General features: G+C 39.5%; 1 protein-coding gene across 12 annotated transcripts in view; it reads left to right on the top strand.

Moving 5' to 3' along the window:
* ADAM22 (ADAM metallopeptidase domain 22) overlaps window positions 1-13,059 on the top strand; it is a 203,167-nt gene that overhangs the window by 68,780 nt on the left and 121,328 nt on the right. The window lies entirely within an intron of this gene.

Genomic DNA, 13,059 nt, shown 5'->3' with positions numbered 1-13,059 from the left:
TTAGGGTAAATTGAACCTATAGACTGATAAGTGCGTATCTTGTTTATCAGCTGTCTCAGAGCTTCTTCATGGGAGGGGGCTCATTCCCATCGAGCATGCTTCTTGAGCAAATTATAGGGGGAGTAGGTACGAATTAAGATTCCCCGTTTTTCCAGATCTTTAATTAGTTCACAGACTGGAGCTATAGCTTTGGCTGGAATGCTGTACTGTTTTATCTTGGTTACAGTGGAAGGCGGGAGAGCGGGGGTTTGAGCCAGCAAAGTTTTAAAGCCAGCTCCAAAAGCTCATTTTTCTCTATTAATTACTTTCTCCTTCCCCTCTCTAGCCTTAGGAGGAGCCATTTTTGAAGGTGCTCCATGTCCTTATTTAGGGTTCGCACTCGGGTATCCAGGTTCTGGCATTGCTCCCAGAGTTCGTATCTCTCTCTCTGCACCTTTATCAGTTCTGCTTCTAAGTTCCAGTAGCTAATGCAGGCTGCTTGCCACACACCCTTTAACAGCCAGATGCAAGCGTCTTTCCCTAACATCTCTTTATCCCACTTAGGGTTGTCCCATCCCTCTTGGGCAAACTCCTTTTCTATACAGCTAAAATCCATGTCAATCGTGACTGGCTTCATGCTGCTGTATTTGAACTAATAGCACAATCCTGCCGACTACGCCAATTCTGTCAGCCGACGGTCAGGGCAGTGTGTGTGTGTATGCTTCCGAGAAAAGGTTTAACGTCCGTGTCTTTACTGCTAGGACCGGGGTCCCGTCGCAGAGGGTGGCCAGCAGGCCAACAGACGCCCCGTTATATAGGAAGAGCTTATTACACCTTAGATTTTAACTGCTAGAACACAAAGTTCCTTCGCAGCGGGCAGCCTGGGAAAGGCTGGAAAGGTGCCCTAACGGATCTTGTCACCTGGGAGTGACACAGATCCAAACACCCAAGCTCTCCCTATGTCTGTCCCTTTATGACCGGCTGAAGTTCTTTTAAATTGTTCTTGGTTCTGTTACAGCAACTGAAGGAGTCAGGTTAAAGCTTAAACAGTTACAGGTTTATTAAAAGACTTATAAAAGCATATGGTTACAATGGCTATTGCTCTATTTCTTAAATGCTAACAAATACAGATTTTAAAAATGGTTACAAAGAAAATAAAGATAGAAAATAGAAATAATGGTACCAAGTGACAGCTTAATCTTTAAAGAGCTCTAAGTCTATGTATATATATATATACTTAAACAAAGGACCACATCCAGGTACAATTTTTACCCCTTTCTGTGCCTCTCGACTCCAGCGTGTCAGGCTAGGGCCGGTCTCTCAATTCCTAGGAAAGACGAATACGAGGTGGGCTTCCCCTTGGAACCTCGGGAGATCAAACACCAAACCCGACCAGCAGATAGATGGTAGATTGACACTTAGAGAAAATGCGCTGCTGGACCTATCTTTATACCCCTGGGGGCCCGTATTCTCTTTCTTATCTAAGATGCCGAATTGTACTGGTCCGTTTTGTGGCGCCAGTTCTTACAAGCAAGTTTCAAGTTAATTTACACTTGCAAGAGAGACAACTAAATTGTGAGCACTAGACATTTTTTACTGGGTGAGAGATTCCTCCCCCCGCGGATGGATGTGTGTTCGTATCAATATGGGTTTCAGTCAAGGACACTCCTTGGCAGCCTCTTGGTCAGCAATTGGCGTATCTCTGTTTACAGCCATTCACGGTCACACAGCCTGAGCTTTCTGCTCTGTGTGCCCTGTATGCTCTAGGCAAGCAAAAATGGATGTTACAAGGGGGTTCCTGTCTGGCTACAGAAATATGACAGGCTAGTAGGAAATGTTATGGGTAATACATTTTGGGTGAAAATGCAATATATTATTTAAAAAATGATGACCAGAAGTAGTGTGCTGACACATTGAGGAAGATCATTTTACATTTTGAAGAGGAATACTGGATAGTGCCTTAGAAACCAAGTTTGAATGTAGACAGGGAACTATAAGGATTGACAATGGAGAAATGCTAATCATGATGAACTGTATAATGAAAGGAGAATCTTGATCTATTACAGAAGTGGGCCAACAGGTACCAGCAAAAGGCATTATTTCACCCTCAAAGAGAGGAGAGAAAAATGGAGGAAGCCATTCAGATCCTATGGAATGTAAAAACTAAGTATCATATAAAGAATAATGTACTTTGCAGTCCAAATTGCAATCTAGTTTGACTCCCATAATTTTTCAAAGTCAGTGCTTTGGCTATATCAGTATTTAAGTTTGTAATTCCTTCCGTTTTAAAATTGAAACTACTGATCATATGATAAATTGGAAAATTACAGCTGCTTATTTTTCAGTGGGGCTGAATAAAATGTACTAAATTCTGTAAATATGTATGTGAATAAGTGAACATTAAAGTAAACACATATGTAACATTCAGGAAAGTGCAACTTGGTATGCCTTTCTGAGTCTAGGAAATGTGTGCAACATATACTGGAAATAGGCCCCTATTTTTTAATCTTGAGAACTACAAAATCGAGTTCTTCAAACAAAACAATGGGACTAGTCCCAATTTAGGACTACATTCAGTATGTGCCAAGAAATGCACAAATGAGATGAAGGAAATATGGAACAGCGTGGGGGAAATACACGAATGATGAAGACAATGGAAGTCAGCAATAAAAGAGTCTAAAGATGAATAGCAGAAACCAGAAAAGACATACAATTTTGTTTTTACTTATTCACATTTGCATGTCTATAGAGTATTTCTCAGGCAAATGCCCCTCAGCAATGTGTGTGTAGAGTGGATGCCGATACCATGGTTTCAGTCATACTGTTGCCCCAAGCTGAGCTATTTGAATGGGCCAGCTACAAGACCTGAGATTTTCAGTGCTATCTTCTCTGTCCAAACTCTGTGTCGTGTTAACTGGGTGCCTGAAAAGCTCTAATATGCCCAGATCAGGGATTAAATTCTGCATTTTTTAATCTGCTCTAAACCATAAGTAACCCCAGGGAAGTCAGTTGTAGTATTATGTATACCAATGTAAACATGCAGAATCTGGCTCTGCATCAAGTGTTATTTTGAGACTGAAGAATCATGAGGTCAATGGACATAGATGTCCCTTCAAACTACAGTTTTTGAAGGGGAGGGTGGAAGAAAATCTGTATTGTTCTCGAGCTATAACCAGGATAAAAGGAGGAATGAACATCCTGATACCTTACAATTGAACCCTCTGAGCATGAATCAGCTCTTACTTTAACCCATGTGGCAATGGAGAATAATTAATAAACACTGTACTTATACTGAAAGATCCTCATGGTATATAGGCTACCTATGCAGTCTTGTTTTCACTGCTGTTGTGGAGATTACTGTTAGGCATGTGATTTGGTTAATATGCCATGTTGTTTTTTAAATACATGCCCCAGTAAAAGATAATTGTTTTCTTTGGAGTTCAGTGACTGACATAAGATAGAATAACAAATAGTCGGATAGCACTTTAAAGACTAAAAAAAATTGTTAGTCTAGTGTAGTGGTTCCCAAACTTTTCAGCATCACGTCCCCTTTTTAATTTTTGAGAAACCCTCATGCCCCTCCTCCCCACAAAAATAGCAGCAAAACATGTTGAGAAAAAAAAAGAAACTGACCGGGGCCAAAAAACAGTTGTGGCCCCTTTAATTCCCGGGACCAGTGTAATCCAGGGGAAACACTGCTGACCCCCCCCCCCCCAAAAAAAAGGTTTGCCCTTAGAGCAGAGCAGACATTGCCCTTTTAAGGCAGCCATTTTGAAGTCTGCCCGGGACGTTCCATCTTCTCTCCACCCCAGCCAGCCCAAGCTGTGCATGTTCCGGCAGATGCCCAAGCCAGGAAAAACAGAAGATACCGGACATTTCACATGGCATTTTCTGATTTTTTTTTACCGGAGAGACTGGGCTCTTTCTTGGGGGGGGGGGCTTCATTTGCAGGGGGGGGGGACTGGGTCACATTGCGCCCCCCTGGAATTTCTTCACCCCCCCCGGGGGCATGCCCCCCAGTTTGGTAACCTATGGTCTAGTGCTACCAGAGTATTTGTTGTTTTTTAAATTTTTCCTGTTATAGACTAACTCGGCTACCCCCTGAAACTTTAGGATAGAATGAGAGCTTTTAAAATATCAAATAAATATATTCATGGTACCCTAACAAAACATGACAGTCATTAATACCTATTTGCCAGCCATCAATCCATATGGAGACTGGCAAATATGATTGTCCTCTAGAGTGTCAACTATTTGCCCATTCAGTAATTCATCCAGATTCCAGAGAACACAAAGTAAGACTAAGGAGTCATAATTGACTGGCATTTGTCTTTTTGGATGCTTGCTATTCTGGTATATATACTATGTGTTAAATCAAGTTTAATGGCTTTATCTTCAGGGTACTGTGGTTATAGTCTAGATTCAGTTGTTATATTAATTAGCGTTGTACTCCCTTTTTATCTCCATTAGATTATATGGTTAATCAACTTGTATCCTTGTGCTTGCTCATTCATTTTTAAGATCAGCTTTGACCTTTTTTTTTCTTTCAACTTTTCTGTAATTTTGTGGTGTCCCTAGACTGTAAGGTCTATAAACTCCATTCTGTGGAGCAGAATCTTGACATTTGGCAAATGGGTTGCCCTGATGTCATCCATATGCCTTTTGCTACTCCAGTGAAATTTAGCCAAAACTAAGCCAAATTATAAGATTCGTCAGTTTGCACACGCTCAGGAGAGACTTGCTAAAGTCTGGCGGCTAGATTCTCCATAGCTTCCATCTGCATAGACCATACTGCATTCCCTCAGAGTTTCTACACATTGACTGGATAGCTCATTCACTATCCTCCAGAGCCAGTGAGCATGATGTTAATCAGAAGTGCTGACTTTCTGAGTTCGAAGGTGTGCTTGACACCTGTTCTGTCCTAAGCCCCATTCCACCTCATCCCTCAAGCCTCACCCCCACTCTGCCTTTTCCCACACCCACTCTTCCCCCTTTCCCTGCCTCTTCCTGTCCCATTCTGTCCCCTAAAGTCCACTCCGCCCTCCCTTCCTTCGCTTCTTCCTTCCCCAATCCTCCTCTTTCCCCAGCGCTGAAGTGCTGATCATAGTGGGTGGGAGCTACTGCAGAGGAGAGGGAGGAACTGATCAGTGAGACTGTAAGTGGGCACTTAATACCCACTATTTTCTGCCATGGGTGCTTCAGCCCAAGTGCATCCACAGAATTGGTGCTAATGATGATAATACCATTTGCTCTTACAGGGGTGTTCTGGCATTAATATTTGTGAGGTCTGATGTGAGACCACCATCAAAATGCCCAGGGGGAAATGAATAATTTTGTATTCAGTTTTGGGTGTTTACAGTGTGTATTTAAAAAAGGTCTGTGGCTACACATTGTGTGAGGGGGATAAAAAGAAATATTGACTAACTGTCCATTTACTGAGTGAGGCAGGAATTCTGTGGTAAACAGAGTATGTGATCATGCAATTAAAGCTTGTATCATAATGGATATGTGCAGCGGTGCCAAATGAAGGTTGCCTGTACAACCTTAAGCTTGGAATTTCCTAACTTTTGTAAGTTTGATTCTGCAACATTAATGATCTTTTAACATAGTATTTTTGGATTTAATTTAATTTAATAGATAGCAGCTTAGTACAACGCTTTGTTCTTAAATTAGTTTGATTCATAAGAGGGCATTTGGTACCAAATATTGAAATGTGCTACTGTACTAACGTAAATTAACAGACAACTATTTAGGTAATGGAGATTGGATTCAAAGGTGCCTTAGGTTACAACTGAAATAAATTTGACTCAGGAAAATGTTTTCCTCATCATAAAACCACAACAAGTTTCTATTATTGCTAGAAAATGCATATGAAAGGCTAGGATGGAGCTATGTTAGGAAACTGTCTGGAAAATATGTCTAGTATTTGCTTGCTCTGAGCTTCCTTCCTACCAATATTATTAATTTGCCATTTTCTCAGACACAAACATTAATTATATTCACTCAAGCTTTAAAGGAAAATCCTCCAACATTGAGGCATGGACAGAATGGCATTGATAAAGCTTTCTTCACTTTGTAGTAGAGGTACCAACACAATCTAAAAATATCTGTTCATTTTAATAGTTTTTTTTCAGAAATTTCAGTAAAAAATGAAAATGCATGAAGATATACTTGTATAAATTATTCATAAACAAAAACAGCATGAAGTTGTATTGATGCTTGTGTTGCCTTTGCTACTGTTCTGTGAACTAGGGATAAGGCAATGAGGGAGGACCTGTATTCTACCCAAGATGCTTTCTAGAGCTTGTTTAAGTAGTAAGGTAGTGTGGCCAGCCAGAGCATGAATCTGTAAAGCAGCTACAAATTGACTGGATGAACCCAAGATGTCAAAATTACATAACAGCTGGGCACAGCATGTCAACAGTCAGACAAGAGTTTGAATCCAGAGCTGTTTGTGATGGAGCATTGAAAATGCTGCTACTTCTTTGTAAGTTTTCTTTGCTGCTTTTGCTGTTCTGTCTCTCCTTCTTTCAAAGCAATCAGAGGAACAATGGACAGAAGGAAAAGAAACTGAAAATAAGCCAGAATAACTTTTGAGTCAGCTGATGCTCATTCCCACCAAGAAATTAAGCCTCTGCAGGAGTCCAAACCTTTGCTATTAACAAATCAAAACATTATATTTAGTTGTAAGTTATATCCTCCTCCCACATTATAGTCCTGTTCAGTACTGGGGAGATCCTCTCTTGAGCCACTTTAAGATCAGATACTGAAATTTTTCATTAAGATTCAGGGTAATTACTATTGCATCATGTTGGCAGGTGAGACCAATTAGTTCCCACCAGGCTATCAATGGAGTGAAAGTGCATTGTTAGGTAAGAGTGAGTTAAGAGCTAGAACAGAAAAGATACTAGAGAGGGAAATTCCAGGCATATAACAGCATGTGTCAGAAGCTTTTGCTGAGGTTCATATTGTGCTACTGTTTTTAGTTAAACAAGAAAGTCAAATCCTAGCAAGGTGCTGAGTTTGGCCAAGATCTGCGTATGATATGTTGGGGACTCAACCTATTCAAACATTTCTAATTTCTTTATGGAGTAATTGTTTGTTTTTTTAATATCAAAATGGAAGAGGAAAGAAAGTATGTGTGATCACCTTCCCTTTTCCTCAATTCAAACAGTTTTGCTTTTAGTAGCAGAAAATAGCAGGGCCAAAGTGTTTGGAAAGTGAAGAGCAGCTTGAGTTGCAGAGGTAAGAACATACCTTTACTTTTCAAATAGCCGTTTCATGCTCCTCAAAATGGCCACAGTGAACATCTTCAAAAGACACCTCAAAACAGTAGTGCTTCCCTTACAGCCCTGTCCTGCGCTTCCTGCTACTTCTTCAGGGAACAAGAACGGTTTCTTCTTTCAGGCTAATACTCCCTAGATAGATATAGCTATTAATTTAGCCAGATGGGTATTAAATTAAGTATCTACTGAAAAAAAGAAATGTTGTAATTGTGAAGAGGGGATACGGAATGGGGTGAAATCTTTTTATCACATTATATGTATAAAGCTGTTCTCAAAGGAGTTTGGAGTAGCTAATCAGAATGAGGGGATCCAAGGAAAGCAGAAGACTGGGTAATAGGCATAAGGATGAGAGATTCTGAATGCCCCAGCCAGTCAGATGAAGGAATGTGTTGTCTAAGTGGCGCTTGAGATGCAATCATACTGTAAATCAGTGTTTTTTATTTTTCCATGGCTGATACTGAAACCACAGTAGCTCTGCAAATCAGTAACTGTATCATTCCTGTGCTCTGATTGTCCGGAACAGTTTAATTTCAGATTAATTGTACAGAAAAACCTCATTTTCTGTTCACTCTTGCCTTGTCACTCCATTCTTGGCCCTTGAGTCAACGCAATAATCAACCCACCTTTCCACTATTATCTTCCCTGACCTTCCTTACTATGATCCCTTTTCAAAAATCACATCCTATACTCACTTCTTCTTAGTTATTAGCCCTCCATAGGAAAATTATTATTTCATCACCTTTCCCAGAGCAAACTTCTGCTTGCTAGCAGCTGGTATACTGCCTATTTCATAGTGCTAAGACCTCAGTTTTATAATAATCTTTTGCTGGAAACAGACTCTCTTGTGCTCATTTTTCTTGAACTCATAGATACAGTTGTCTTTGATACAGTTGATTATCATTGTGGCCTTCTTCAGTTAGGTGGACTCTCAACCATTTTGTTCACTTACTTATGTTTTCTTTTCCATCAGCTACTTTTTGTGACAGGCAATATGCACTCCTCTTGCATAGAGCTTTCTACATCCCCTTGGGATTGTTTCCCAGTGTGCTGTTCATGCCACAGACACCTGCCTTTTTTGCTCTGTGGGGCTCCACACCACCCTGTCCTGCTGGACCAGATCCTATGGTCTCTCCCCAAGAAGACAAGTGGATAACCACTTCCCCTGCAGAGCAGTGAGGACACTGAACCACTTAAGCTCTGATAGGATGCAGTTCTAGGGCACAGCACACAGGAAACCAACCCATACATGGGACCAGCCACCCTCCCCCCCAATAGATCCATCTTTCTCTGTGTAAAAGTATTACACAGGGAAGCTCATGATGATGTTTGCCCTCTGTATCAATGAGATAGAGAGATGCACACCAGTCGTCCCCCCAGGTAACAATTATTTATACTGGCCTGATTGTACTTAATAAAAACAATTTTGTTTGCAAACAGTAGGATTTAAGTGGTTGCAAGTGAAAACAGATCAATGTAAATTACTAGATTAAAATTAAAAGGAAATGCGTAGTTAGTTCTAATCCACTAACAAATTTATTGGAAGCAGATTCCTTACCCTAAAGGGCTGTTCTTATTTCAGGCATAGTCTTCAAGTTAGAGAGAAACTCCTTCTCCCTAACATGTCTCCTGCCCCCTTTTGGAGCGTGTCAGGCCAGCCAAAGACAAAAGGGCTAATAGCTTCCTATTGATTAAATAGTCTTTTCCTCAAGGTGGAAGCCCTTTGTTTTACATCCCCCCTTTGGCAGAAAGAGTGTTTGGTAATTTCTTAGAAAGAGTGTTTCAGTGCAAACTCCATCACCTTCCTTTTAGTAAAGCTTCTCAACTCAAATCTCATATTTGATCCTGTTGTTGGGAACAGTGTTTGACTTGAAGCCAAGCTCTCATTAAAGTCTTTTCCTGAATTTGTAGGTACACGTAATGAAGGACTGTAGAAATGGATGAACTTTACAAAAGGCAGAGAAGAAACAGAAGAAAAATGATGAGACAGAGGAAAAACATTAACAAAAATGTTCCACAAAGTACAATGGAAAAGGGCAACAATATCAAATACAGGAAATCAATCACTCTTCTCATCTGTAACATTGATTTACCATATGCAGACACAAGACTGCATTTTAGAATTATGTTTCTGAGCTGTATTGTGCGTCCCACATTTCCCAGATTAGGAATTCTGTCTACCGCTTCTACACAAGACAACTATCTTTGCTCTCTCAGGTTCTACACATGCATTCTGGTCTAGTCGTCTGGAATGCTGTAATTCCATTTTTATGCTCCTCCTAAATCTCCACTCCATGCAGAGGCTTCAGTTTGTTCGAAATCTGGTTTCCTCCACCTTTGCACCTAGAAAAGGGAGCACATCTCTTCCATCATCAGAAATATTCCTTGCCTTCTTCTCTGTGCCCAAATCAAGTACAATCCTCTGAACTGAAAGGGAATCCTCTGAACTGTCATTCATGCTAAAATTCGACACTTTACGGGTCTCAACAAACACTCTAGTTATCTTACCCATTACAAAGACAGCTTCCCCAATTATCACCTCTAATATCATTAGCTCACAGACATTTACCTTCCCTCCCGCCCCCCCGCATCCGCCTTCTGTTCTGAAATTTGATTTGTCCTTTTCATATGTGTTCATTTTTTAAAATTGTATCCTTTGGCATATATGGTTGTAACTATTTTCTTCCACTATTTGATCTGAGGAAGTGGGTCTGGCCCACGAAAGCTCATCATCTAATAAATCATCTTGTTAGTCTTTAAAGTGCTACATAGTCCTGTATTTTACTTATTTCTTTGTCCATGTGGAATCACTGATATGATTTGGAGTTGAAATAGTGCTAAAAGAGGGTGGTATTGTAAACAGATGGTGATTAGCCTGTTGTGTACATTTTTAAAATAACCATTTCCTCCTTTATAGTAGTTTTTTTTTAATAAGAAACAAGAACTCCAAAAACGGATGGTTGGCATTATCATAATTACTTTCTCATTGTCAAAGTCATAGTTCACATGTGTTTCTTGTGAAATGTTTTTTTTTTAAATTAAACATATGGGGTTTGGGTTTTTTTCTCATTCCTTTTCAACTAATTTATTTTTCTGATTGAGCTTATAGTTCTGAAAATATGGTATCATAACTTGTTCACCCATAGATGTTTTGTCATTATGATTTTTTATGTCCTTAGCACTTGAGAGATTTTTTTTAGATTGTCTGATGTTATATTTCAGATACAGATTTTCATTTATAACAGCTGTATGGTTAAAAAGTACATTTAAGCCAGGAGAAATTGATTATAAGGATGTGGTGGCTGTCAACTAAGCTGTTTCCTTTGCAACACTACTGTATAAAGTCGTGGTATCCAATCTGTTCTGAATTAGCTACACTCAACCAGCCAAATAGCCACATATGGCTAGTGGCTAGCGTGTTGGACACCACGTACAAATTATTTTATTGCTGACTGATTACTCATTGATTTATACTGCAAGTATTAACTCCATTGGTATTGGCTAGGATTTACGTAGTATGTTGTTTTTAAACAACAATTTTATTTTAGCCAACACTATCTGATTCATTAAACAGGACTATGTAGCACTTTAAAGACTAACAAGATGGTTTATTAGGTGATAAGCTTTTGAGGGGCAGAGTCTTTCATTGTAGTCAGTATAGTATGTTGATCTCACCTAATAAACCGTCTTGTTAGTCTTTAAAGTGCTACATAGTCCTGTTTTTTGTTTCAGCTACACCAGACTAACACGGCTACATTTCTATCACTATCTGATTCATTATTATTGAAAATGAAGATAGAACAGCATATATTGGTGTTTTATGATATTTTCATGCACTGTGCTATAATTAACATAAAGTTATTATCATAAGGCATTCTTTGTGGGTATTATGCTTATAAACAAAACACTCCTGTGCATAATTAAGATATTTACTGTAGTGGTAAAATTAGGGGGCAGATAGGTCATGTTGACTTCTTCTGTGAAGGCCACAATACCCATGTTAATTTAAAAATATTAATAGTAATATTGTCAATCCCTCTGTTCCTCCCCAAAAACTTCCCACACACCCTCCAATTTATGACATCATTTGATCTCACTGTGTTTTTTTGCTGAATTCCTATTTATACTATACACTCTGTCGGGAAAGAACTGTATCGTATAAGAATATTCAGAATAAAACACTGAGCTCCCTGTGTATATCAGGAATTATGTTACAACAGAAACTTCAGTGGCATTGCACAGGAATAATTGAAGGTAGAATTTATGCTCTTGATTATAGTGATGCTTTCAGTAACTCAGTGAAAGGATAAATTGTTACGAAAGAGAACAGGCTGCGAGTGATGAGAAATACCATATACTGTATTACCTTAAAAGGCATGGATTAATTACTTAAGATACCATTTCTCCTAAAAGGTTTAAACCACGAAGTGATGTTGTCAGAAGAGCCCAGTCCATCTGGTAAAAAAAATTAAGAAAATACCATGTGAAATGTCCGGTATTTTCTGTTTTTCCTGTCTCGGGCATCAGCCGGAAAATGCACAGCTCGGGCTGGCTGGGTCAGGGGGAGGATGGAGCGTCCCAGGCAGACTTCAAAATGGCCGCCTTAAAAGGACAATGCTTGCTCTGCTCTTCTTTTTTTTTTTTTTTGGTCAACAACTTTTCCCTTGGAGTACCGGCACCTTCTTTTTTACACTGGTCCCAGGAACTAAAGGGGCCGCGACTGTTTTTTGGCTCCTGGTCAGCTATTTTTTTGGAGGGGGAAGGTGTGAGGGTTTCTCAAAAATCAAAAAGGGGGCGTGATGCCAAAAAGTTTGGGAACCACTGATTTAAACTTTAGAGCTTCCCACAAGTGGTTGATTTGCCTGCATAAAAGCATAAGGCGGCAGAGGGAAAGAAAGCAAATGACATTATAAAGAGGGAACACCATGAGGGAAGGAGGAGATCCAGGATCTAAATCACTCATGAGGTACTGAGTGAACTATCTTGCTCTGCGTCCAATATCTGCTTTGTATTTTGTTAATGTTCCATAATGTACTTAGAACTGTGCGATATCAGGGTGAAATCTTCATTCCCACAGAAGTCAGGGACACAGTTCCCACTTACTGGGCCAGCATTTCACCCCTGAAGTTTTGATTGGATAATGGTTTTAGGGACATTGTTAATAACATGGAATAAAAATCTTAGAGATCAGATAAATGGCTTGGAGACAGATCCACTGCAGGAGTCTGAGAATGACACTGTCAGCTAGTGAACACCCCAGTACAAAACCTGATTTATATCATGATATAACTGTGCATTATTATCTTACCAACTGCTTGCGGCTGACTCCCTGAGTTCCCTTTCATGGTCCCCATGGGTATTATGATTTTTTTTTGATACTGCACCATTATTTTTCTAGGGGTCTGCTAAAGGTAGCTGCCTTTTTTGTTCTTCAGTTCAATTGTTGTTTGTTCATAATGTAAACCAGAAAAATCAATATTAAAAGTATATGATTGCCCTTATCTATGGAAAAATGTAATAATCTGTACATGTCAGACATCAACAACCTACTTAGTCTTTCAATGATTGGCAACTGATTTTTGAAGCATTGGATCAAAAAAATCTTGGTGGAGTCTGTCTGACCTTTTAGTGTTTGAAAAATAAATCTATTATGCACAAAATGCACCTCAGCTGTAGCTAATTGTTTCAGTTAATTTTGGGAAGGAATCCTGCTGTTTTTGTGCTTTTCATATGTAAATGTTGAGTCAACCCTAGCTGAGATATAGTGCAAAAGTGCATGTGCTTAATGCTCATGGTT

The sequence above is a fragment of the Pelodiscus sinensis genome, chromosome 2 (genome assembly GCF_049634645.1).
Source record: "Pelodiscus sinensis isolate JC-2024 chromosome 2, ASM4963464v1, whole genome shotgun sequence".
Taxonomy (NCBI): domain Eukaryota; kingdom Metazoa; phylum Chordata; order Testudines; family Trionychidae; genus Pelodiscus; species Pelodiscus sinensis.
This window is presented reverse-complemented; position numbering and strand designations above follow the sequence as displayed.